Source organism: Euprymna scolopes, chromosome 3 (assembly GCF_053919585.1).
Source record: "Euprymna scolopes isolate OS-2025 chromosome 3, ASM5391958v1, whole genome shotgun sequence".
Classification (NCBI taxonomy): domain Eukaryota; kingdom Metazoa; phylum Mollusca; class Cephalopoda; order Sepiida; family Sepiolidae; genus Euprymna; species Euprymna scolopes.
The window spans coordinates 12834341-12860376 of NC_136484.1; the positions used below are offsets into that span (position 1 = coordinate 12834341).

General features: G+C 32.6%; 1 non-coding gene across 1 annotated transcript; it reads left to right on the forward strand.

The window, feature by feature from the left end:
• Nucleotides 1–1958: 1958 nt before the first annotated feature.
• On the forward strand, nt 1959–2030 carry Trnah-gug (transfer RNA histidin (anticodon GUG)). Its single transcript has one exon. It is a non-coding gene; the product is annotated as a tRNA-His (tRNA).
• Nucleotides 2031–26036: the final 24006 nt, after the last annotated feature.

Here is a 26036-nt window from a genome sequence, read left to right on the forward strand (position 1 = left end):
TCTGACTTTATGAAAAGAAAATATATTTTTTACCGATATAAAATAACTAACAAAATGAGACAGGATAATTCTAAAGTTTCAATTTGTAAGGGAATTACTCTGAATTTTTCATCGAATATTATTGGATTTTACCTTCAATGTCCGAATCTAACCAATCTGGAATCTAATAACACAGCCATGTTCTGTTTATTTGATAACCATAATCTCATTTCTTTTTTGTTTGTTTGTTTGCTTCAACCCATCTCTTTCTCTATGTTCTATTAAAGTCGTTTTAGCTTAACATATATTTTCAATATAAATAGCTAAATTATATCAAACCAGAATTAATATTAATTAATATTTTGCTAATTATTTTCCTCTGAGGATATGAGCCTACCTCGGAAATCCATTGATAAAAGAAATTAATAAAAACATAAAGAATTAGGAAATTAATATAAATATGAAGATGTATACTTTGTCCAAACAATAAATTGTTTTGAAAATTGCATTCTTTCTGAATGAAATTTAAATATGGAGACTGTAAATTTCATTTGGTCTATCAAGTATATTAAGCAGTTTTAGTGGCTGGGATTGTCTTATAAAAACAAATATTACCTCCCAAAATATTTTGTGAGACTTTAAACCACAAAATTCTTTATTCAGTGATCTAATTATTCTCTCTCGCTCTCTCTCTCTCACACACACACACATATATATATATGTGCGTGTGTGTGTCTGTGTGTGTGTTTGCGGTATATGTAAAACTTTTGTGTGTACGTATATATATATATATATATATATATATATATATATATATGTATATATATGTATATGGATATATGTACATATTTATATGCATATATTTAACATTTGTGTGCGTGTGTATGCGTGAAAGAGAGTCCCACACGGATTCGGAAACTGCTGGGCCAATTTGTTAGCCATTTCACATGAATATACTTCAAGTGTTTGGGAGTGTTCTTAGATATGGTTTGTATCGGAATGCCTCCAATAAGTATCAAAAATCGATAATCGAAAAAATTCGATCAAAGAAATAACAGTTAGATTCTGATCAAAATAAACACTCTGATACAGCCTTACATCTCAAATATAAAATTTAATTACCTACAGTAGAAGACCCTGGCATAGATAGACATTAAGTTATTAGTTCGATATCTGTTAAAAATATATTAGGTTAAAGTAAAAAAAAAATAAAACATTTCAAACATAAACAGGTCGAAAATCTACCGACATTTGATGATCTGGTTCGAATTGATTGCGGTCTAATGCTGTTACTGTGCAGTTCTAGGACATCCACCTTCCCAGGCTTTGCGTTATCTCTTTGATTAGGAGTTACGTTATTGCTAATCGCCTGAAGTGTCCTTACAGGGTAATGCCGACGGGGCTTCTCATGCACTTTTTGCAGGCCAGGGTTCCCTTCCTCTGTGACGCTGACTCTTCCACCTTCCAAACCTGATGGTCGTAGTTCGTGCAATGTGAGAATACTAAATACCTCCATGATACTTGTTTTTAATTAAACATTTCAGGTCGTTATGGACTTTCTGTGACTAACCTATTTATGTATATACGTTCTATAAAACAGCACGTCAAATAATAAATTCTATGGCGAAACCCAGTTCATGATAAATTATACGTAAACATGCGTTAGGTATTTGCTAAAAACCTCAGTGTATGTGTCATGTAACGCATATTATGAGGCTTCCGAAAAAAAAGAAGAGAGACAGATCAGAACAATATTTTAGTTATGCATCTTAATATGTGTTTGTTTTCTTAAATTCGAAAGTATAATGCCTAATAATAAAAGGAATATTTAATTTTAAAAAACAGCCGATAAATATCTCTTCAACTGTTTATGCGTGTGAGTCACTTATATAATCAGCTGTCAGTCATGAGCGAATGATGTGTAAGTCTATGTTTACTAGACTCTTTTACAACTACGCTTGTGTCGACGCTGACGGTTGGCCGTGATCGTCTAGTGGTTAGGACCCCACGTTGTGGCCGTGGTAACCCAGGTTCGAATCCTGGTCACGGCATGTCGGCGTAATTTTTTAAAAATTTGTGTACGGGATTTTTTTTGTTTTCGTTATTCTTACTAAGTTATGTGATTTAAAAATGGAGTAAATGTTTTCTCGTAAAGATGTCAAAATTACCATCGAATATTGAGATTTTGTGAATTTTAAGTGTCAAACAAAACATATTGAAAAGTGGCCGCGTTTATTAATTATCCATTCATTATCAAGGCAAAATCACACTTCATTATAATTGATAATAACGACGAAAATTATTATTAGATTTGAAATGATGAATAGACTGCGTAAGAATTAGTTTTGACTACGGTTTTTCTTTTTGCATGGAAGTGACCACTTATCAAAGCCCGAAGTCTCCTCGAAAATAAGATTTAATTAACGTAAATAATCATTGAGGCAACAGCGTCGTGATTGTTCTGTTCCAAATAACGTCATTGTAGTTAGTGATCCGTTGTAGTTAATGTGATAATCTACAGGAATTTGGGCTCTGTCTCCAGGTATTAGGGGCATAACCGAATCAGGTTTTAGAAAAATATCGATGAGTAAGAATGTATTGTATGATTAATCTAAAGTCAGTTTACAGCTGAATATCAGGATATAAAGTTTTCAACTCAAGTGAGGGGGTTGAATATAAAGTCTTCAAACCGGTTCACATGTTTTTCAAATGTTCACGGGAGAGTAACGAGTATTCTTGTATATGGAAATGATTAAAAAAAAGGATGAGGGGCAGTAAATATGTTTAGCTTACTGCTGAGAGTTTTCGAGAATAGCACAAACGATTATACATCAAAGTGTGTATGGCTAAGAACGTAGGGTATTTGTGAAAATGAGACTCACGAGAAAAGACAGCGTGACTGTTCTTATGAAATTGGATTGATCTACTGGATGTAACGAATAAATTTTAATCTTATATTTAAAAATGTCAAACCGACTAACAATGCGTTTAAAGCAGATTTCGATTCTGGATAATTTGCATTTGAATTAGATTTGGTATAAACTGCATCGGATTTTGTTCGACAATAGATGAGAGAGAAGGAAATATAAAGACAGTGATGATTATTTTGGATCTGGTCAAAGATTTAAGTAGCGTCACCCATAGCTTCTTTCATATCTGTTTTAAAAACCGCTGGTTTTAAATCGTCAAAACGAATTACCGGTCTGTATCGCTGGTGAATGCATCGTGTTTGGATTCGTTTATTGTTTCGCAATCGGAGCGTAAGATTTGTTCGCTTGTGCAACCACTCGTTTAACTGGAAAATATAAGGAAGTTTTTTAAAGTAAGAATACTGAATAGAATATTAAAATGTAACTAGACTCAATATAATATTTATCAGTTCTATATCTTCAGACATGTATGCAGATTATTAAGCCGACTTTGCTGACAATTAGAAAAAAGCATAACTGGATATAAATCATACACACACACAAAAACACACATATTTATATATACATATATATATAATTATATATATATATATATATCTGTGTGTGTGTTTGTTTGTGTGTGTGTGTGTGTGTGTTACTTAATGGCATTTCACTTTTGATACTTTAAAAAAAAAGATTTCTGTATGTGCTACTTCACAAAATTATTGTTAACCAATATTAGTTTTTTGCTAGAAATTTTCCTCTGAGGAGATGTGCTTACATTGAAAACTCATGGGTTAACGACAGTAATTCATACATTATACTTTGATTTAAGTAAATACTTCTAAATTACACTTGAAAATTGATCCTTTTAAATTAAATCTTCACGTATAAACATGAATCTTTATTTGCGCTATGTAGTATATTGAGCAATTTTTATTTGGCTGGGATTGTCTTATATATATATTTCCTTCAAATCTATATATCTATAAAAGTGAACGTGTCTGTCTGTCTGTGTGTCTGTCTGTCTGTGTGCATTTCCCTACGCAATAACTCTGTCAATTTTTAGTCTATAGACTCGACATTTGAAATACCAGGTACTGAGATTTGGGAAAATCGATGTGACGGGTGTCAGCCAGAAATTTTGCTGTTAAGGTGTCAAATTTCAACGATTTGACCTTTAAGAACTCTACCAAACTCCTCCAACAATTTTGGGTCTAGAGACTTGAAATTTTAGATATAGATTTCTTGAACCTGGATCTAACTTAATAAAGTGATTTGAGCCCGAAACTATAAATTTTAAGGGGTCATAATAGGGGTCAAAGTTTAAAAAAATTAACCATTTTTTTGTTTTTTTTTTTGTTTTTTGCTCAGCATACACCTCCAAACACCCGGGCAACGCCGGGAACCCATGCTAGTGTTCTATAAGACTAGAGACCATTAAATACACCAAAGTGTAATATATATATATATATATATATATATATATATATTTATATATATATATATATATATATATATATATATATAAATATATCTTATGTCTGTATTGCTGTCAGTTCGTTAAACTTTTTCTAGCAAACTCCTAAGCCGATTTAGGTGAAAGTTTGTATTGTATAGGCTTTTGCTATTTTGTATTCATTAGACGCGCAGTTATATATTAATAGGGGTTACTATATTAGTTCTATTTTTTCAAAAACTATTACACAACCTTCGTTTAGATTTTTGATTAAACTTTGTTATTTTAAGGTGCTGAACTCCTGGCATTAGTGTATCCGTTCGATACACAGAAAGGAGATCATAGGAACCGTGAGAGATTAGTAACTAATGCAAAAAATGAGAACAAATGGAACAATATTCAATCATCGATTTTGTATAAAGCACTCATTCTATGTTAATGCGCTGTAACATTTTCTCGTTTTCAAAGAGCTAAAAAACTTAGTATATATATATATATATATATATATATATATATATATATATATTTATATATATATATACATATACATATATATACACATATATATATGTGTGCGGGTGTGTGTGTGTGTGTGTGTGTATGTATATAGTATGAAATTAAATATAATACAAAATATATCGAATAAAACAAAAATGCGAAATTGTTCGAATATGAATATATATATATGTATATATACATACACACACACACACATATATATACGTGTGTGTGTGCTTGTGTGTGGTATTGTGCATGCACGTGTCAGTGATTGTGTACTTGTAAAAGTGAGCAAGCACCCTTTTAAAATCTAGTGCCCCCTGCGTATATAAACACCGAATACGCATCCCCGTCGCATGCGGTAACAATTGTGCCCAGTATAACCTCCACGTTTACAAATCATGTTCTGCTCTTGTATATATATATATATATATATATATATATATATATATATATATATATATATATATATATATATATATATATATATATATATATAATACACTAAAATACACTAGTAACTGTTACCTTAAAGTACGTGCCACTCTGGTTTGAATTAATCCGACATGGTAACAAGCACCCGAGGCAAAAACAATAAACTATCCATCCCAACCCAACTGGTTTCACATCCGGTTGATAAAGTAAACCAATTCCCCTGCCAAGTCTCCGCCTTCGGTCAGTGAACCACTCTAATGTACAAACACATGGATATCGTCCACGCGTCGACTTGTCGTCACAACAACCAACTGCAGCTGGAACCGCCCGTGTAACAAAAAAGAAAACATATGATGTGTCGTATATTGGAGACCTTGACATCAACTAATAGACTTGTTGGCTTCGTAAAAACAGTTAGACTGTGAAAGAACCACCACAGACCATAAAGATGTCTCACGTTTCCAAGGACATTCCACGTATATATAAAGAGAAATATAAACAGAACACACACGCAGACACACACAAATACATACACACGCGCACACACACGCGTGAGTATATATATATATATAAATATATATATATATATATATATATATAAATATATATATATATTTATATATATATAAAATGAAATTATGGAAATAATATTGTAAGATGATTGATAAAAAAATAATATAATCAAAATTTGGTATACGTTTATCAACGTTTCGTTTCGTTCTTAAAATTTAAATTAGATTTGAAATATTTAAACTATTTGGATGGCGGCGTAATAAAACATTTAGATTGGATATATTCTAAATTTGACAGTATTTGGAAATATCTTAATTTTTACAAATGTTTGTTGTATTTACTTTGCTTTTTTGCATTAAAGTCAATAAAACATCATACAATAATCCCATTTTCCATTCATGTTCCAGTAGTACTAATTATTCTTCATTATTTCATGCGCCCATCTGAGATATAGAAATATAAAAACATATACACCCACCTAATTTTATAGCTATTTTTGAAGAATACATGTTCTTCAACGTGTAAAATTAATATGGCGAAGTAAATGTTTTGTTTTTACCATATTTAAAGTGTTGTAGGCTAGGATATATATTCTAAAATTTGTAATGAACAATTTCTTTCGGTATTAAAAAAAATTATGCATGCACATACATTAGGGACGGTCAAAAATTGGACAAAAAAATAGGGGGACCTAGGTTTGAAGGCCAGTTTATGATATTTATTTTAATATCTCGGATTACTATTTGATTGTACTAAAGTTAATTTCCAAAAGGAAAAAAAATATTTGTGCACATAAAAAAATTATGAGAAAAATAAATTAAATAAAGTAATTGTAAAAAATCCTTTGAAAGATAAATATTACTTTACTGTGTCTATCTTAAAGATAATTAGTAAAGCCTAAGATATGAAATGAAATAATAAAAACACCCTATTTTACAAAAGTATAGCCTTATTAGCTCTAAACAGCGAGAGATTCAAGTGTCGTTCAAGCGAAAGTAAACAAATTTCTCGTCACATTATTATGGAAGCCCAAAATTTGTTATAGTCGAAAGGCTGTCTGAAAATGACGTCAGGTAGTGTAAGGGAAGTAGGGGAAGCTGTTTTTCTTTCTTTTCTCCCATCCGTGCCTCCGTACATCCATATTCTGACGGTTTGTCTAATTTTTCAATTATTTTTCTATGTTCTTGCTTTAAAATTAAAAAAAATATATTTTTCAACATTAGATAAAAATGATGTTACGCCGAAAGTTTCGCATACATTCACGCAAGAAAAATATTAGAATAGTACATGTATAAATTATGCGAAAACTTTAATTAAAAACAAAGGTGAAATTTGTTTTGTAATTATAATTTTTAGTGTGGAAATATTAAATAAACAATGATAATATAAGTAGTTCGAGAAAGTATGTTTTCTTCGAGTTATATCGAATTCATTAATACGGATTTTAGGAACTATTTTCGTAATATTCCTGTAATTTTTTAATTATTTTTTTTAATTGTTATAATTTCAGATGCTTTATTTTCATAAAAAAGCCAAAAAAATTCATGCATTTTTTTTTTTTTTACTACTGAAGATTGAATAACTTACGTAAATGTATTTTTTGTTTTAACAAAATAATACATTTCCACTAAAATTCAAGAAAAAATTATGAGTTTATCATATTTCGTGATCATTACTAACGATATCATTAAAATTTGCTAATTTTCTGATTTTTGGTGAAATGTAAAGTAAAGGAAAGGGTAAAAATCATATACATTTGAAAATCGCCATTCATTTTGCATTATACACTATCTAATATATATATATATATATATATATATATATATATATATATATATACTAGCAAAAGTATCCGTCGTTAACTGGGGTCAAAAACAGCCTACAGAAAACGGACTCTGATTTATGAAAGTATGATAGGTTATGAAAAGGAAGGGTTGTAAAGAGATAGCTTCGAATTTGGGGGTATCAAAACCAAAGCAAAATATGATGAAAGTAAAAATAAAATAGATAACCCCCATAATTTATTATACCATGCCTGTTCACACTGAAACACTTATCACAATATTCTGTGGATCAATATTAAAAAACCTTGTTAAACTGTGTGACATATTTCTAGTCTATGGAGGTCAGGCGCAAACGAACACCCAATACTTTTATTATACTATATTTCTTCAAACTGAAACGCAATTATCAAAGTATACTTACGCAGATAGATATTGAAAGTCTTTATTAACGTTTGTGCTTATTTCCTTCTAGGGAGGTCATGCACGAACGCAGACCCTACAATTTTATTATACCATCCCTATTTAAGTTAAAACATACTTATCAATGTATTATTATGTACATCTATATCAAAAGCACTTTTAAACGTTTTTTTTTTAATTTTTAAATTTTTTATTTCCATACTTTGCGGACCAGGCGCGTACGCAGACCCCACAATTTTAATGAATCGTCATTATGCCAGATCAAACATAGTTATTCCTGTGTCTCGATACATCTTCTATCGTTACATGTGATCAGTTTTCTATAAAAGTCAAACATATAGGAGCCTATTCGTGACGAGACACACTCACAGACGTTCAGCTTTATACAGGATGACTCCCAAATAAGGATTCCAACTCTAATGAGCCCCCGTTTCGTAGTGTTTTGTCCGAGTGAAATGAAACTTTGGTCATAACTAGTTTATTATATTCAAAACATCACATCAAAACATTAGGATCGTTGGCCTTTTTTTCTCTGTTGTCTCTAAAATGCTCAGAAAATAAATTGAATGCCCTCTGTTTTTTTTTTGTCACCCTGTATTATATATATATATATATATATATATATATATATATATATATATATATATATGTATATATATATATATGCATATATATATGTATATATATATATATAGAGAGAGAGAGAGAGAGAGAGAGATGCAATCTTACCGAACTCATAGATATAGATTCATACAGATACATATTATATATATACTTAAAAATATTGTTCGAATGCGAACACATTATCCACACATTTGCAAAAACATGATTCGGGACAGGCACGTAAAACCAGATAGTTAAATTCCGAGTCTTAAATTATAATTATTTTTTATGAAATGAAATAAAGGCGCTCTTTTTCATGCTTAATTCAAATAACCTTAAACTATTTTTAACCGCAAAGTTTGTTTTTATTTTATTTTATTGTGTGTGTTAAGTTTCCCTTGATTTTTACAAACTTTAATTTATTCCAATGAAAATAAACTAACCACTAAAATGGAAGTGGTTACGGAAGAATAGACTTCAGGGTCACCATAAGTTAAGTGGTGTACAGCGAGATACGTGATTATATTACATTTAATATTCTGTATATTGGTAAAGTCATGGAAAATGACGCAGGAGTAAAGTTTTTTGGTCAGGGTTTGGTGAAAGAAAATATTAAAATATAAAACTCCACGGCATCTGGAGTTGTTTTTTTTTAATTGCCGGGTCTATCGGGTGAATTTACGAAAAAGGGACGCTAGAAATATAAATACGTCGGAGCACTTTCCGTCAAAGTAAGCACAAAGATAAAAAATGTGACTATGGAGTAGGTGTATCAAAATTTTTGTAGGAATTTTAGACACGAAACTGCAAATAAAATATTTTTAAAAACTCGTAATTTCTCTTTTAAAAGTCGGTTGGTTATTTTCGTTATGGATTATACTTCCAAAATAAACTATTAAAGTTGTTTATATATTTTTTTTCAAAAACAGTAATGCAATTAATTGAATGTTACGAGTTCAGTATTTGCCAATTTTTAAACTTTAAAAACCTATCAAAATTTTTCTATTGATTCTATTTTTACGATATTTTCAGGGTCAATGTGAAATTTCATGCTTTTTTCAATAAACTGAATATAATATTTTAGACAAACGTTTTTCTTTAATTCACGCCCCCCCCATTTTCAAATGTATATTAAAAAGTAAATAATTAATTCGTGTACCAAAGTTTTATATATCACAAATTGAAGATAAAAGATCAATAAATAATATATTCAAATTTAAAACAAAAAAGTAGTGTTTTTTAGAAATTTACCTGTAAAGTCCGAGGTTTTAAACTTTAAAAAAAACACGTTGTTTGTTTATTTTGTTTTTTTTTTTAATGAAAACTTGGTCGTTACTCCTTTAATTGAAAAACATATTAGGGCTTGAATTACATTTTTCGAGGAGTTATAAGCTTCGAAAGAGAGCGGGTGGAATTATTCAATAGTTTTCACGAAATTTCTGACACTGCTAAGGATGAGGCAAATCTGGAGATATGTGGATAGGACCGATTAGATAAAGCAACAGTTTTTAACCCTGTCTAAGATAAATAGACTAGTGTTTGCTGCCTTTTCTTGAAAAGATAACTTAATGCATTAGCAGAGAATTGCTTTGTAGGATAATGTTAGTTATCAAAAGTTTCCTAGCACGCTAGAATGATTCAGATTTCCTGGTACAATTTTCTATGTATTATTTCTCACCAACTATGCTATACCACCATGAGGGTAGATTTAGACACAGGGTTTGTTTTACTGTGGGGAAAACCCTGCTCCCCAGAAAGGGGCGTACTGGATGGGAACAAAACTTGAAATTGTCTCAGTCATGAAGAATTTATGCTCCGCTGACCGAGGAAAGAAAAGATGAAGTGTTCCCACCGACATTACCCGGGAATGTTAGGTCGATGAAGGTTTTTTTTTTATAGTTGACAGTTAAATATGTTCGGCCTGTTAAAAGAAAGAAAATTTGTCTACGACACATAAATGATGACAGGCAGCGACGGCCGGCATTGTCCCTGATTCAATGATGATCAACGAATGTGTTACATTCCCATATTTTTATTGTTATCGACATCGGTGAAATCAACCATTTGTCACTCCAATCGATTAATTGGCTGCTCTTATTGGGGACCCATCAGGGCTCACCGAGGGGAAGCTTCACATGCATCCCCTCACTAATTTAGTTCACAATTCATTGTATCTTACATTTACTGTAGATATACCTTCTATTGGCTTTTATAAACTTACTAGTATTTCCGCCCGGCGTTGCCCAGGGGTTTTCAGGTGTATGTTAAGCAAAAAAAAAAAAAAGAGCGGTCAATTTGTTTTTTCTTTGACCCCTATTATGACGCCTTAACATTTCTTGTTTTGGGCTCAAATCAAGTAACTAAGTTAGATCCATGTCAAGGAACCTATCTATAAATTTCAATTGTTTATACCTACAATTGGCGGATGAGTTTGGTAGAGTTCTCAAAGGTCATATCGTTGTACTTTGACCCCTTAACAGCCAAATTTCTGGCCGAAAACGAATTATAAAGATTTTTCCAAATCTCTGTACCCTATCCATCAAATTTCGAGTTGGTAGATTGACAATTGGCAGATTTATTGCGTAAGAAAATTTACACATACACAAACACAGACAGACACACAAACTCGTTCACTTTTATATAAATGATAGATAGATTTGTTCATATATTATGGTTTGAATTAAATTTAAAATTCAAAATTAAAGTATCATCATTTAATTTTGCTCTAAAAAGAAATCTGCATTTTGAACGTGCGCCTATCATATGAAACAACTGTTGAATTTATTCTCCTGGTGCCTTTGTTTGTACGGGAATAAAACTTCTCGAATGCACTTGTGATATTAAATTGTGTAAAACTTTAGTCAAAATCAAACAGTTTCCTCTTTAATAATTTTGGTTAATGATTTTTAATAATTATTGAAACCATTCCGGTACAAAATATTCTAAGAACCCTCCCAGCACATGATGCGCATTTGTGTGAAATTTCATATAAATCGACACAGCCGCTTTGCAATTGAAACAGAAACGAACGCACAGACACAGTGAAACGGAAAGTCAGAGTAACACAGATGTTTCTTTTATATAATAACAGAGGCTTAATAGATTCACGTGCTTATGATATAAGAACCCCAGATTATTGCAAGGTAAATACATTATTATATACATAAGCATGTGTAGATATGTGTTTATGATCATTTGCGATAAATAAATTTGCCATAAATACATATTTAGATTCATGCATACATATATCATTACATAGATGTTAGAGTTGATCATGACTGTAGGAAACTACGCGGCATCATATTAGGTAAACTGATTCATCCCTTCTTTATATGTTTAGTTGTTATTTTACTTTGAATACAGCAGCACTAATTAAGCAGCTACTATAACTAATATTACAGATAATAATGCTATTACTACGAATAAGGCTTGTTCCAAATAGTCATATTGGAAAAACACATATATAGAGAATACTAGATAAACCATCATTTACCTTGTGAGGAGAGTATTCGAATTTGCCATGATTTATAACAGTTATCGTAGGAAGGGGATTACAGAAAATTTGTGTAAAATATTGTAACTCAAACCCACCTGCTCCCTAGACGGCTGCACGTCCAACATGAAGATAAATGGTTAAAAGAGATAACTAGCACAATACAAAAATCTAAAAACCAGAAAATATTTTGGAACATGGAGATACAAACAGATAAATACACCAGACATCATAAAAAATACCAACAAAAAAAACCCTAGAGTTTAGGGCGATTTCGACCATTATCACTGCATGATCAGCGTTCCCGAGTGGGCTTTTAGCATTTGTTATAAAATCCTCGGGAACTGTGGTCAGAAACATATCTAGAAATGATGCGTGTTATTCTTGCTGGTTAGGAAAACGGGTTGGAGACGTAACCATTTGTGATAGTGAGTGAGATATAGCGAAGCTATGTGTTGTGCTGCCTGCTGCATCTGTGTAAGTAGAGACTCCAAGCCAGTTTTTGTGGTCGGCATTAAAGTCACCAAATACATGTACTTGTGCGCTAGTGTCGAGGGAGAGTGTTCTGTCTATGCTGTCAGAGACTTTGTTTATTATGGTGCAGTCCTGGGTCGAGGGAGAGCGGTAGAGAAAATAAAAGTAGCTAATGTTATGTTGTATGTTTAGTTTAAAGAAAATAAAGGCTTGATCGTCCGATTCTAGGTTTGTTTCTCTAGTCAAGGGGAGGGTGTTATGAATGTAGAGTCCAAGTCCGTGCATATGTCTGACAGAGTCCTTACGGCAGAATGGGAGATAGCCATGCATGTTAAAGTAGTTAGTTATTGTTAAAGAGCATTCGCAGATGATGACTTGTGTGAGCACTCCTAATAAGTACAAATAATGATATTAATAATAATTATTATAATAACTAAAAAATGATTATATCTACATACAAGGCAGGAAGCTATTTGATATATACCGAGATTTCAAGAACGAAATATAATTACTGCTACATGCCTGCTTTCGACAGAGTCCAATGACTCGGCTGTCTTAAACCAGCACAACTATTATTCAATTCTCTATTTCTTCATTGAAAGTGAGTGAAAGAGAGAAAATAATTCAAAGCGAGCAAGGGAGAGAAATGCTAATTTTGACGCACAGTTTTAGTTTTCAAATTCAGATGTAAGCATGGCTGACTTTTCACTGTGTTCCGGATTCATAAACAGCTGTCGATCTTCGTGTTCCGAGAGCGTCAGTCTTTAAAAATATGCACTCGATAATATGTGTGTAGGTTTGCTTCCCGCAAGAACAGAACTATTTTTGTACAACTTAATTAATATAGAAACACCTGGTTTCTCTAAAATGAAGCATCTTCATTGTGACACATTCATTTTGCTCTTACAAGCAAAAGTCATTACAAAGTAATTATGAGAAATTTTTTCTTCCCTCAATTATTTATAGTAATTATTTAATTTTTTAAACTTTATTTTGATCATTCTTTAAAATATATCTTACGAATTTTCTTTCGGAAAACGTAAATCATAACCTATTTATTTTTTGTAGTAATTAAATTATACTGACTTTTTGCATTAATTGTCCTCTCTCTGTTTTTTATATCAAAAAATATAATTTATTGCCCTTTTTTATTTCCGACAATTATTCGTTTTTTTTTTAATAGTCATGTTTTTAAGTACAATCCTCTGCCCATTTGCCAGAGTACCTATTAGGTTAACATCCTTTATCTCGTCTTTATATGTTTTTAACTCCTCAATAATTGATGGTTTTATGAGTGAGACTTTCGAGCCAGTGTCGATCAGTGCATTTATCGGTCTTCCCCTTATTTTACCTACACACTCCCTTCCGGGGCTTTGGTTGGAGAGTGTTTTCCCCGGTGTCTTTATTTTCCCGAGTTTTCCTGAACGATTTATTTCTTTGGTACGTTCTGGCCTGCTCTCGCCGCCTTCTAATATATCTATGACTTCTAGCGTTCATCCTCATCAAGATTACTCTTTTCTTTGAGGACTTGACATGGTTGACTGTTCGTGTGTTTGGCCTCTGTGGCGGTCAGTGATGAATAGGTTTCGAGTGTAACCTGGTCTTCTTTTTGTTGAAGAGAAGTTTTTTAATTCTTCTTCAGGTGACCATTGGCATATCTCTTTTATCCTATTATAGCTGGAATGCTCTCGCTTCGGTATTACCGAAGTATATCCACAAAACTTGTCTTACAGCATCGCAGCTGCTGTAAGGTTCGCTTTTGGGGCCCTAAGTATAAGTGAGACCCGTCCTGGTCTACACTATAATTTAATAAGCTATTATAAAAACCCGGAGCTTTTCGCTTTGGCTTGCAGCAGACGAGGCTTCCGATAATGTTGTTAAATTTGATCTTACCACATCCTCATTGATAAAGGGGTTACTCATTGCATATATGAAGAATTCAGCTAAGTGCACTTGCACAACTGAACCTTCCCTCATCTCTGCCTCCGTAAAGACTAAATTAGCAAGATAGATTATCCTACTTGTTAATCTGTAAATACCTATTCTTGATCTTGTTTTATACTTATTAGAACTCAAGCAACGTCGGAATTTCTGGAAAGTGCACATTTGTGAAATTACAAGACAGGACTGCTACTTGATCGAGCATTCTTAGTGGTACAGATCAGATGAGTATCTCCGTTTATTTCCCATATTAGGCCATCCGTAAAATCGCATGCCAGGTTTACTAGTTATCGGATGGTTAGCTAGAAGACCCGCTCTTCCTTATTCAGAAATGCCTATCCCCAGACGGTTTTCCAGAAAAGATTGGCATATTTGACCCACATCTGAGGCATCTGTTACATTAGGCTTAGTAAGTGTTAGCCAACTATATATTTTAAATAGCCGACGTTTAAACAAAATGCTCTATCCACATAATATTTTTTTACAAATTATTAAAACCAATAGATATGTAGTGTAACAAAAATAAAGCGGAGGAAATAGTAATCAACCTTAGATTTCTTAAGTTGAGTTTCTTGGGTTGTGTTTCCATGGATTTGGATTCGTCTATTGGTTATTTTCTTGCGATGTTTTAGACAAGTGGTTGACACTTTTTTGTTTTTAGTTAATTTATCTTCGTAGAATGATTGATTTCTTGGCTTGTTGTGTCCGTGGAATTTTCCTCAGGATATTTCCTGTGTTTTAATTACCACGGTAACAATATTCGTAATCGTTTTAGGATCGTCTAGAATATTTAAACTTCGCAGGGTCGAGCTTATTACTATGCGAGAAATAAACCTGTTTGTACGGCACCAATATAACACTATCGTTTGTCCTTGCAGTGTTACTTGGTTATGAAACGTCCCCGGGTGTTAGATACGATCAAACGATAGCTACATAGAAACTTCAACGGGTTGATATGGCGTCAAATACAACCGATAGATCCGTTTGGTGACACCAGCTCATATATCAGCTGTTGAAGGAAAAATACAAGCATACTGAAAACCACTAAAAATGCACATATTTTAAAGAAAATTAACAAGCCTGCTGTTGACCAACTTTACATAAACTTTGCTAATAACCGAGAGAAGGGAAACAGAACTGACAACCAAAAATCGAAAAATGTCGAGAAAAGAGAACATTGTATGGTAAAAAGTTTAAGAACAACAATACGAAACAAATCAGGAAGGGCAATCTGAGATTGTTAAAGATCCGCAAGAATTCTAGCAACCATATTTAGAGTTATAATTACAGAATTAAGAGTCTTATAACTTTGTTGATGAAAATATGAATGAACATCATCACATTAGACGAGGAAATAATCTAGATACCATTAAAAAGATCAGGAATAGGACACTGACCTTTATGATAACATTATTTATTATTCTCCAAGAATCACGAAAGCCAAACTATTGAGATGAAATAGAGGAGCAAAATCAGTAGATAAGGAAATAGAACATGGCTTAGAAACAGAAGCAGAATAAATATCATATAAAGATAGTTAAGGAATCTCATTATCAGTAAAGCGTGTGAGGAAGGTAAAAATTTGGGACCAGTCATAAACTGAAAAATTAAGACAGATTTCATCAGCAAGCCATGTGCGATTCGAGTGAGAATGCCAGTCAGAATGTTGAGTATTAAAGTCACCGAAGACAAAGTTAAAGGTTGAAGATGAAGTTGTAATGCATTACCTATACTGTTGAATACATCATGCACAAACGGGCAGTGACTGTTAGACAAGGAACAGTATAATAACACATAGGAAGTGAAGTGCAGCAAAGATAATCTTAAAGAGATAAAGGACCATGTGTGATAAAGATCTGAAAGATTGGCGAAATCCAAGAGGCTCTATTGTTGAAGTAAGAAAATCAAATAAATCAAACTTGTATGATCCAAGTACTGCAACCGAAATGAAATTGGCGAATAATAATAATAATAATAATAATAATAATAATAATAATAATAATAATAATAATAATAATAATAATAATAATAATAATATTTAACTATATAGTAGAAACATAATTAAAGATACACGTGGGGCGTGCCACTAGTAAGATACTTTACACCATTTATAGGTTGGACTAAAAAAGAAAATAAACATCCTGAATAGAAGACCAAGCAACTCACGAGTATGCACAATGCACTACACCCAACGAATGATACTTAGCGACACAATGTGAAAAGGAAAAACCGGGGATAATGGCTGGTTTGTATAGAAGACTGTGTAAATTATACAAGAAAGGAATGTGAAAAATGGAAAGAGGAAAAACTATATCAGACTAACGAAAACTTAGATATGGCTACCAAAAGAAACCTAAATAGAGAAACTAACTCCTTAATAACAGCCGCACGAGAAAACGCTATTAGAACAAATCACATCAGAATAAAGATGGACAAACCGCACGAAAAAAGCAAATGCAGACTCTGTGGAAAAGAGACGAAACAGTAAATTACATAATAAGCGAATGCAGCAAACTAGACTGAAGAGAATATAAAAATAGACACAAATAGGTAGGGAAGGAGAACTATTTGAAAATGAAAATCGCAAAATCGTATTGGACATGGAAGCAAAGACGGATAACCCCTCCCAATCAAGAATACCATATTTCATTCTTGTTTTTCAAGAATCAAAGACCTACTAGATTGTAGAGTTTGCCGTCCAGCAGATCACAGAAAGAAGAGTAAGGAGGCGGGGAAGCGATGAAATACACTGTATAGGTTAGAGAGCTCAAAGGAATATAGAAAATGAAAAAAGTGAAGAAAACACCATTAATAATAAGAGCTATAAGAAGGGTACAGAAAAACTTTGAAATGAGAATGAGAGATTGGAATCAGATGGAAGATACAACGGATAATAAAGAAAACTGCTGAAAACCGTTGAACGTGGTTACTAATACTAAGAATTATATTACTACCAATACAAATGTTATGATCACTAATAGTAAAGACGTGGCAGTTATACACATCATAACTAGTACATAGCCCTTCACCAATTATATTATTAAGAACTGCCGCGTCTAAAATCGCTAAAATACCCATTAGGATGTTTAAATCAACAGACATCTGTAGAATATATGAGAAATCACACGGATGAGTGCGTGTTTTGTTAGAATTTATAACAGAATTAATGTGTAAACACGCACACATATCCGAATTCAAACACCCACAACCAAACACACATCCACACACACAATGGCAAGCGCGCGCACGCACACACATATATATTGTGTAAGATGATTTATAATTCATAATTCAAATTAAAAATTAAAAATCTGTTTCAAAAGGAAGAACAAACACAATAAATTGTACGATCGTTTCGGAAACGATGTTTTTATTGTGATCGTTTCCGAAACGATCGTACAATTTATTGATTTTGTTTGTTCTTCTTTATGAAACAGATTTTTAATTTTTAATTTGAATTATAAATTATAAATCATCTTACTCAATATTAAAATAGCTCTACGACATATATGCCTATCGAGCTTATTATATATCTACATTACAACGAGCACTGTTTTCTTTTCTTTTATTTAAATTGTATTGAAGAAGGCTTCCTTCAGTCTTGACAGACTATGGATACCCACTGTAAGGGTGTCTACGCGTGAAATTTGTGTGGCAAGAGTTGCGCAAACTCCAACCACGCCTCTCCTGTGTCAACATTGTTGCATACCAGTGGCAAGTTGAGGTACAAGACGACTGGAAACAATGCGGAGATAAGCGGAGAGCACATACAGCGCCTAGAATTCTCAAATGGTCACCCATCTGGTATTAGCCAGGCTCACCGTTGCTTAACTTCGGTGATCTGACGAGAACCGGTGTGTCAACATGATTATGCCGTAATTGTATTAATGAATTTACTAATACATTAAAATATGCGCTGCTCTTTAGACTCTTGTTCTAATCCTCTAAATATATATATATATATATATATATATATATATATATATATATATATATATATATATATATATATATTATATTTGAGTGTGTGTGTGTATGTGCGTGCGCGCGTGTGTGTGTGTGTGCGTGTGTGTGTGTAAACATAAAGAGAGACAGAGAGGGATTGAAAGGAAACAGATTGAAAATGGAAACACATTTAAGACTAATATTTGTTATTTTAGCCTCCAAACGGTATTCGGGTGCAGGGTGGCAAGTTGGAAATCATGGATTTATTTACATGAGTTGTAGCATTCGACTTCAATCTGACTGTATAAATGTCTAGTAAAGATCTACGTCTTATTTCACGTAAGGGAAAACGGTTTCGGTTTCGATATGCAAGTTAATTTTTTATACGCCACAGCATATTTAAGAAAGGTTCTCTCTATTGGCCAGTCTGTATATCTCGATTTAACCCGTGATATTTTGGATGCATTATCCTTTCTACATATAATTGACTCATCTTGAAAAATATTTTTCTGGTTTTGTACACATTAATTTATGTAATATCACCAAAATGAATTCTTGTGTAGTATATATTTCTGGGTATAATGCTATATTGAGATTTATGTAAAACTACAATATCCGACTATTCTATTAGGAAAAAAATTATATAAATTACTTAAAAGATGTGACACAAATTTTCATACGTTTTTTATAGACAAGTATATGTACTTTCATTAAAACGTGTTTTTCCCCATAGACCTGCAACAAGCACAATACGTTACTTATACTTATAAAAGTATCAATGGATGCTTTTTATAGTGAAACGACCTTCTTGCTCGAACATGCACATGTACAAAAATACATGTGGTAAATAGAGAGAAAGAAACCGAACATAATTTATAATAGCGAAATAAGAGAATGTAATGGAAGATAATCGCACTGATAATCGAGTGAACATAAGAGCTATCAATCTATTTTTCTGGTTTGACTGCTTCAAATTGTTAAAAAACGAAATGGCATAAGCGGCCGCACGGCGTGGCCCGCTTGTACAATACGATTAATTAATTTTATTTTATGCGAATTGCGTATGTATTATTATATAATCGATCTTCTGTTGATTATTATATATTACAGGCCTGTGAACCCGGCATTGCCCATGTGTTTGGAGGTCTGTGTTGAGCAAAAAAGGGGGAACAAGTGGTAGTAGGCAGGCAGGATCGAACCCGTACCGCGAAGGAGGTAAAGAACGTAAAAAACAAACTGACACCTTTTCAGTTGCGCCCATCGCCAACAAGGAAGTGACGTAGGGTGAAATTAAGGCTGCATAATTGAAATGTGCTAGTTGAGGGTGAAGAAATGAATGTTTTTGGCCAATTTTTCGGTATTTGTCGTCCGAAGGATTAAGCTTCAAAATGCTACCGATATCGTGAAAATCCGTCGCCTCTGTCGATACATAAATACATACATACATACATACATTCATTCATGCATTTAAACAGACAGGTGATATTTATATAATAGATAAAGAGTAAATTGGCCAGCGGACTTATTCGCTATAAATAAATACATAATGTCGTTCATCAACTTCCGATTGTATTTGTTAACAATCCTACGTCGGCTGATACTTGGGCTTGAAGATGAATGCCCTGGAAAAGTTATTCTTGATTAATGTTAAGTATTAAAATATGCAAATGAAAAAAAAAAAAACAATTTGCGGTGATTTTAAATGCTATCTCCTCTTTTACCGTAAATTGAACTCATTATAAGAAAAATTAACTGAAACTGGTGAGGTACACCCGGGCTTAGGGTTAGGCATCATTCGATCTATCCTTGAATGTTCTACTACTGAGCTATATCTGCAGAGGACTATAAATCTGTTTGTTCTTTTTTTATAGAATAAATGAATTTCTAAAATGTTATTATTTTCTTTGGCCAGTGTAACGTAAAATATTCCCCTGTAAAAAATAAAGACTATTTTTTCGATCGAATGAATTTACGAACGATATAATCAGCCATTTAAAAACTTACAAAGTGACTTTTAAATGATACTAGCGGAGGGTACCCGGCGTTGCCCGGGTGTTTGTAGGTGTGTGTGTTTTTGGGTAAATAAAAAGAAAAATCGTTGGTTGATTTAAAAAAAAAACGAAGCCTTGACGCGTAGTTGGAAACTAAAGTTGACGAGCAGCACTAGGGAGTCTCAAATGATAGGATTTTTACGGACCGTTTTTGTGGATTAAGCCCGTTAAAATAGTTTGAAGCGGTTAAAAATGGGTCAAAATTTAAAAAAATCGTTATAACAGGTTGTTGGAGAAGGTTCCGCCGTTTCATGAAAATATTGTTTTAGAACATGCTTTAATAATTGGCAAAGTGTTATATATAAAAAGAAAGCCCGTATTCTGTTCTGCAAGACAATGCCATCGTTTATTTCTCATAAATTTTCTCGTTTTTTTCGAACCGTCAAATAGATTGTCAAGTAGATAAAAAAAACACCACATTTTTGACACCTCCTTCTTTTCGACTTTAATCGAGGTCAAAAACGAGTGAAGTGATCAAGGATATTTCTGCCATGTATGGAGAAAACGCTATTGCTGAAAAAACAGTTTGAGATTGGTTTACCAGATTCAAACACGGTAATTTTAGCCTAAATATTGTTCCTCGTTCCAGAATACCAATCAAGATAGACGATGACCAACTCAGGTTTCTTTTGAAGGAAGATGGCTATTAAACATATATAGAGAATTGTGTGAAAAGATGAAGTGTGATTTTGTGACAATTTCACGTCACCTTCAGTCGATGAACTTCACACAAAAACTTGGAGCGTGGTTCCCACACGAACTTAATTTCTCTGTTAAAATTCTTAGATTTAAAAAAAATACGGTGGGAAAAATTTAATACATTTTGTATATTCATCTTAGTTTATTTTTATTTTAATTTTTAATCAGGCCGTACATTTTCAAGTTGGTACAATGGTAACACCACCAGCTTTGTATACTATAGTTTCGGTTTCACGTTTCGCTGATGGTATCCAAATATTTCTTTTATTTTTGAAATCACAACTCTATAAATATATATACGAAATCTGGACAAATTTAAATATCATATTTTAGCGTATTTTACGATCGGGCAGCGCCGGGCGACCGCCGCGCTAGTATATATATATATATATATATATATATATATATATATATATATATATATATATATATATATATATAAAGAATCTTAGTTCGGTTGTTAGTTCCATCTGTTTTTAGAACATTTGCTTCCCAGAATTCTGACCCTCCCCCTTCTGCCCGTCTTGTACAGTGATAGGAAAAAAAAAATGAGAAAGTAAAGAGTTTTATTTTCAAAACTTTTTCTCTAACTTTTTCCTTCAGTAGTTCGGTTTTTAACCCAGAATCTCAGTGGCAATAAAGCAGTTGGAAATGATGCGGTATTTTGCTCTACACGATTATCAAAAGATTAGTGTTTTTAAATGGTATTTTAAATATGTTGACTGCCTGTGACTTCTGCGTTTCTGGAGATCTGTTCTTCGTGCAATTCGAACAGGAGGAATAGGGGTAAATAGTGTTTTTCTATGGAGCGTATGTATTTTTGAAAGAATAAAAGAAACACTAGATGAGTTGAGAGAAAGAATGTGTTCCAAACACACTTCGTCTACATATGCTCACGGATTTACATATATACTTGCTGCAAATTCATAAAAATAAGCTCTTTCTACGGTACAATATAATGTTTAAATGTCACGTGTCTTTTAATGAAATATGCATGCGTGTGAACCCTGGGTAATATATTGATGTTTTTCTGCACACATCGTCATGGATAATGTATAAAAGATTACAGAAGTGTTTGAATATTTTTAGATTATTTCGAGTGAGTGACTGACCGTATTTATCGTCTGATATATATATATATATATATATATATATATATATATATGTATATATATTCACACACACATATATATATATATATTCACACATATATATATATATATATATATATATTCACACATACATATATATATATATTCACCCCCCCCACACATATATATATATATATATATATATATATATATATTATTTTTTTATAATCCCCGAAACAGTGTTTCCTTGTAGACAACTGATGATGCCTGAAAAAATTTGGGACTACTGTGCGTTGGAGAAAGCAAGTTGATACCGCGCTTCCAGGTGATTCAATGCCTTATTGACTTAATAGTTTTCCAACAAATGATAGAAATATATAAAATGAATATATGCGAGCCCTTTCTAGTCTCACACGAAACACGCGTTCACATCTGAAGCCACTTTTTTTGTCATACACATACCCGCACACAAACATACGCGCGCACGTACACACACGTACATATATTCACGTTCACGCACCTACACTCACATTCGCGTGCATACACACACACGTTAACGTACACACATGTACGCACACATACGCGCACACGTACGCACAGATGGACAACGTCACTTCCCTTTAAAGGAAATCCACACATGCGCAAAAGACCACCGGAAATAACTACAAAGGCAAGAGATCTGAGCTGTTTCCTTCTTTTCGAGTCGGCTCCCGACCTCACTTCATCTGCTACTATGTGTGGGGCAAGAGCCAACAGACAGCACGTACACCTTACACACTTTCTCTCTCCATGGTCTCGATTGACTTTATCTCTCTCTCTCTCTCTCTCTCTCTCTCTCTCTCTTCAACAATATAATTTCCCTCTCACCAGTCAACAGTGAGAGACGCGCGCCAAACTGGATTCACTTTCTCACTCTCTCTCTCTCTCTCTCTCTCTCTCTCTCTAAACAATAGACTTTCCCTCACCAGCTAACACCGAAAGACGCACGCCAACCTAAACACGTGATGTACCCTTTCATTTAATTTGTTTCCTCACGAAATAAATTCTAGTTCGTTTATTTCAATAAACGCGTTGTTCGTTCCTTTCTCAATTCAATGCATTTACCTATTTTGTACGACCGGGGGAAATATATAATATATCCACTAGTTCACACCAAACTGGTGACAGCCGAACGTTATATGAACACGCATTTCCTTCTATACCACCAGTCCACTACAAATTGGTGACCCGACTATAAGGTTTTATATAGTTTTAAAGGTTAAGAAAACTTCCAAGAGTATATATATATATATATATATATATATATATATATATATATATATATATATATATATATATATATATATATCGTCAAGGATGAGCGTTTTCATATGAAGACGTTGTTTTAATATGAGTAACATAAACTAGGCATCAAGTGCGCCCGAAAGCCAAATCACAACGTAGTATTAGGAAAATAAACGAATATCTTATTATTTGAAATTTATCACAAATATATTTCAGAGGTATCATCTTCAGTGCGTTGGTTTTTTTTTTCTTTTTTCCTTTCTTCTTCCTTGCCATGTTGTAATGTTGGAGAAAGAAGTCTGTTAGTAAGGAGCCCACGTTGTATCTAGCGGTTGTATTTTGAAATGTTTGAACTGTGCGAAAATTATAAGTATTAATTATATCATCAAGTCTCGTTTTATTTGAGATGTTGTCAAGATACGGTAGCCCGTTACGATTTACAAAAAGATGTTATCTCCCTGTTTGAAAATTATCTATAACTATTATGACATGGATTTTTGTAGATGATGGTTGTGATATTCCAACAAGTCGCACCCCCCCAGAGGCTTACCAAAAATGGCCCTTTTAAGGGATACCAAATTCTAATGAACGTCTTTGTCAACTTGATTTATGAAACAAAGAATTGGGGAAAATACAATACGATCTAGTTTTGGAAAAATGGTGTGGCTCATTGTTTATTATTAATTATGAAAATAAGAAAGGAAAATGATTTTAATCATGAAATTAAAAAATGGCTAAAAGTGATATTAAAACTGAGATATATAATGCTAAAAATTTATGTTTGATGTAAAAATAGAAAACAAGTCGTTTTTCTTTACTTTAACAAGTATTAGACAAAATTAAAGCTTGATTAGTCAATTACTATGAACTAACAGTTACGTCCGGATTTGCTCGGGGCCTATGTACTGTTCATAAATTTATGTGCAAATGTACGGTAATGTTTTTCTATATAATAGGCTTCCTTAACTACCACAGAGAAAAGTTGGTATAGACCGCAGACGTCAAATCTTTTTAAACTTTGACCCCAACTTTGACCCCTTAACATTTATTGTTTTGGCATCAAATTAAATTGAAATGTTTGACCTATATTAAAGTAACCATACATCTAAAATTTCAAGTGTTTAGACCCAAAATTAGTTCAGGAGTTTGATAGTGTCTACAAATATCAACTCTGTCAACTTTGCCTTCTTGCCAGACAAATTTTTGCCCGAAAACTGATAAAAAGCTTGCTGTGTGTCTGAATATGCTTTATGAAAAATTTCAAATGTTTCGATCCAAAACTGGCTTAATAGTTTGTAGAGACCGGAAAGGCAACATCCTTTGCATTTGACCGTTTGGAAGCCAAATTTCCAGCAAAAATAAAACGATTGAAAAGTTTGTCTTATGTCTGAATACACTTCATATAAAATTTCAAATGTTGAGACAAAAAATTGACCTAGAAATTTGGTAGAGACCGCAGAACTTATTTTTTTTAAACTCTGACCACAGTTATGACCCCTTAAAATTTATTGTGTTGGGCTCAAATCAAATCAAAAAGTTAGATCCATGTCCAAGTAAATGATATCTAAGATTTAAAGTGTTAGACACAACATTGGCGGAGGAGTTTGGTAGAGTTCTAAAAGGTCAAATCGTTGGATTTTGACACCTTAACGGCCAAATTTCAGGCAGAAAACCGATTAAAACGAGTTTCCCTAATCTAACTACCCCTTATCTCAAATCTCGAGTCTGGAGACTGAAAATTGACTGAGTTATGTGGTAGGGAAATTTACACAGACAGACAGACAGCTATTTTCACTTTTATAGATATATAGATTAGTTATGAATAAAAAAAGTTTTTAAGTTAAAGTAACATATTTTACCATGAATTGCGTTTGTAATCATAATTTAATTTAATTATTTTTAAAAATGCATTCGCCTTTCTAGTTACATTTAAACCTATGAAAATGCTTAAATAAATATTTAGACCCGACTGGTTTCCCATCCCTAAATCCAAGATGGAGGCGGTGGGTAAAATATACTAGTTCCTGATAAAAATGGAATTATTTGAATTTATTAAAATATAATTACCTTATATTATAATAGTTTTACACATTCTCATAGCCAATCATAGTAATTTTTATTTAGACATAAAAAAGTTTGTTTAATCGATTCAAAAACATTTAAAAGATATTTATGTTTTGTTGATATTCGACAGAAAATGAGTCAAACGCGTTTTTAATATATATATATATATATATATATATATATTATAAAAAAGTGAACCATATCGTAAATTCAATCAACTAAAAAATGGAAACCGGGGTGAGGAAAAGAAAAAAAAATATATATATATATAATGGGGCAAGTTATATGTACAATTAAATAAAATAAATAAGTCGATTAAAAAAGATCGTTAAAATATACCCAAAGCGCTTTTCGTTCAGACAAACATTTTCAAGGGTCATAAGTCTGAAAATTA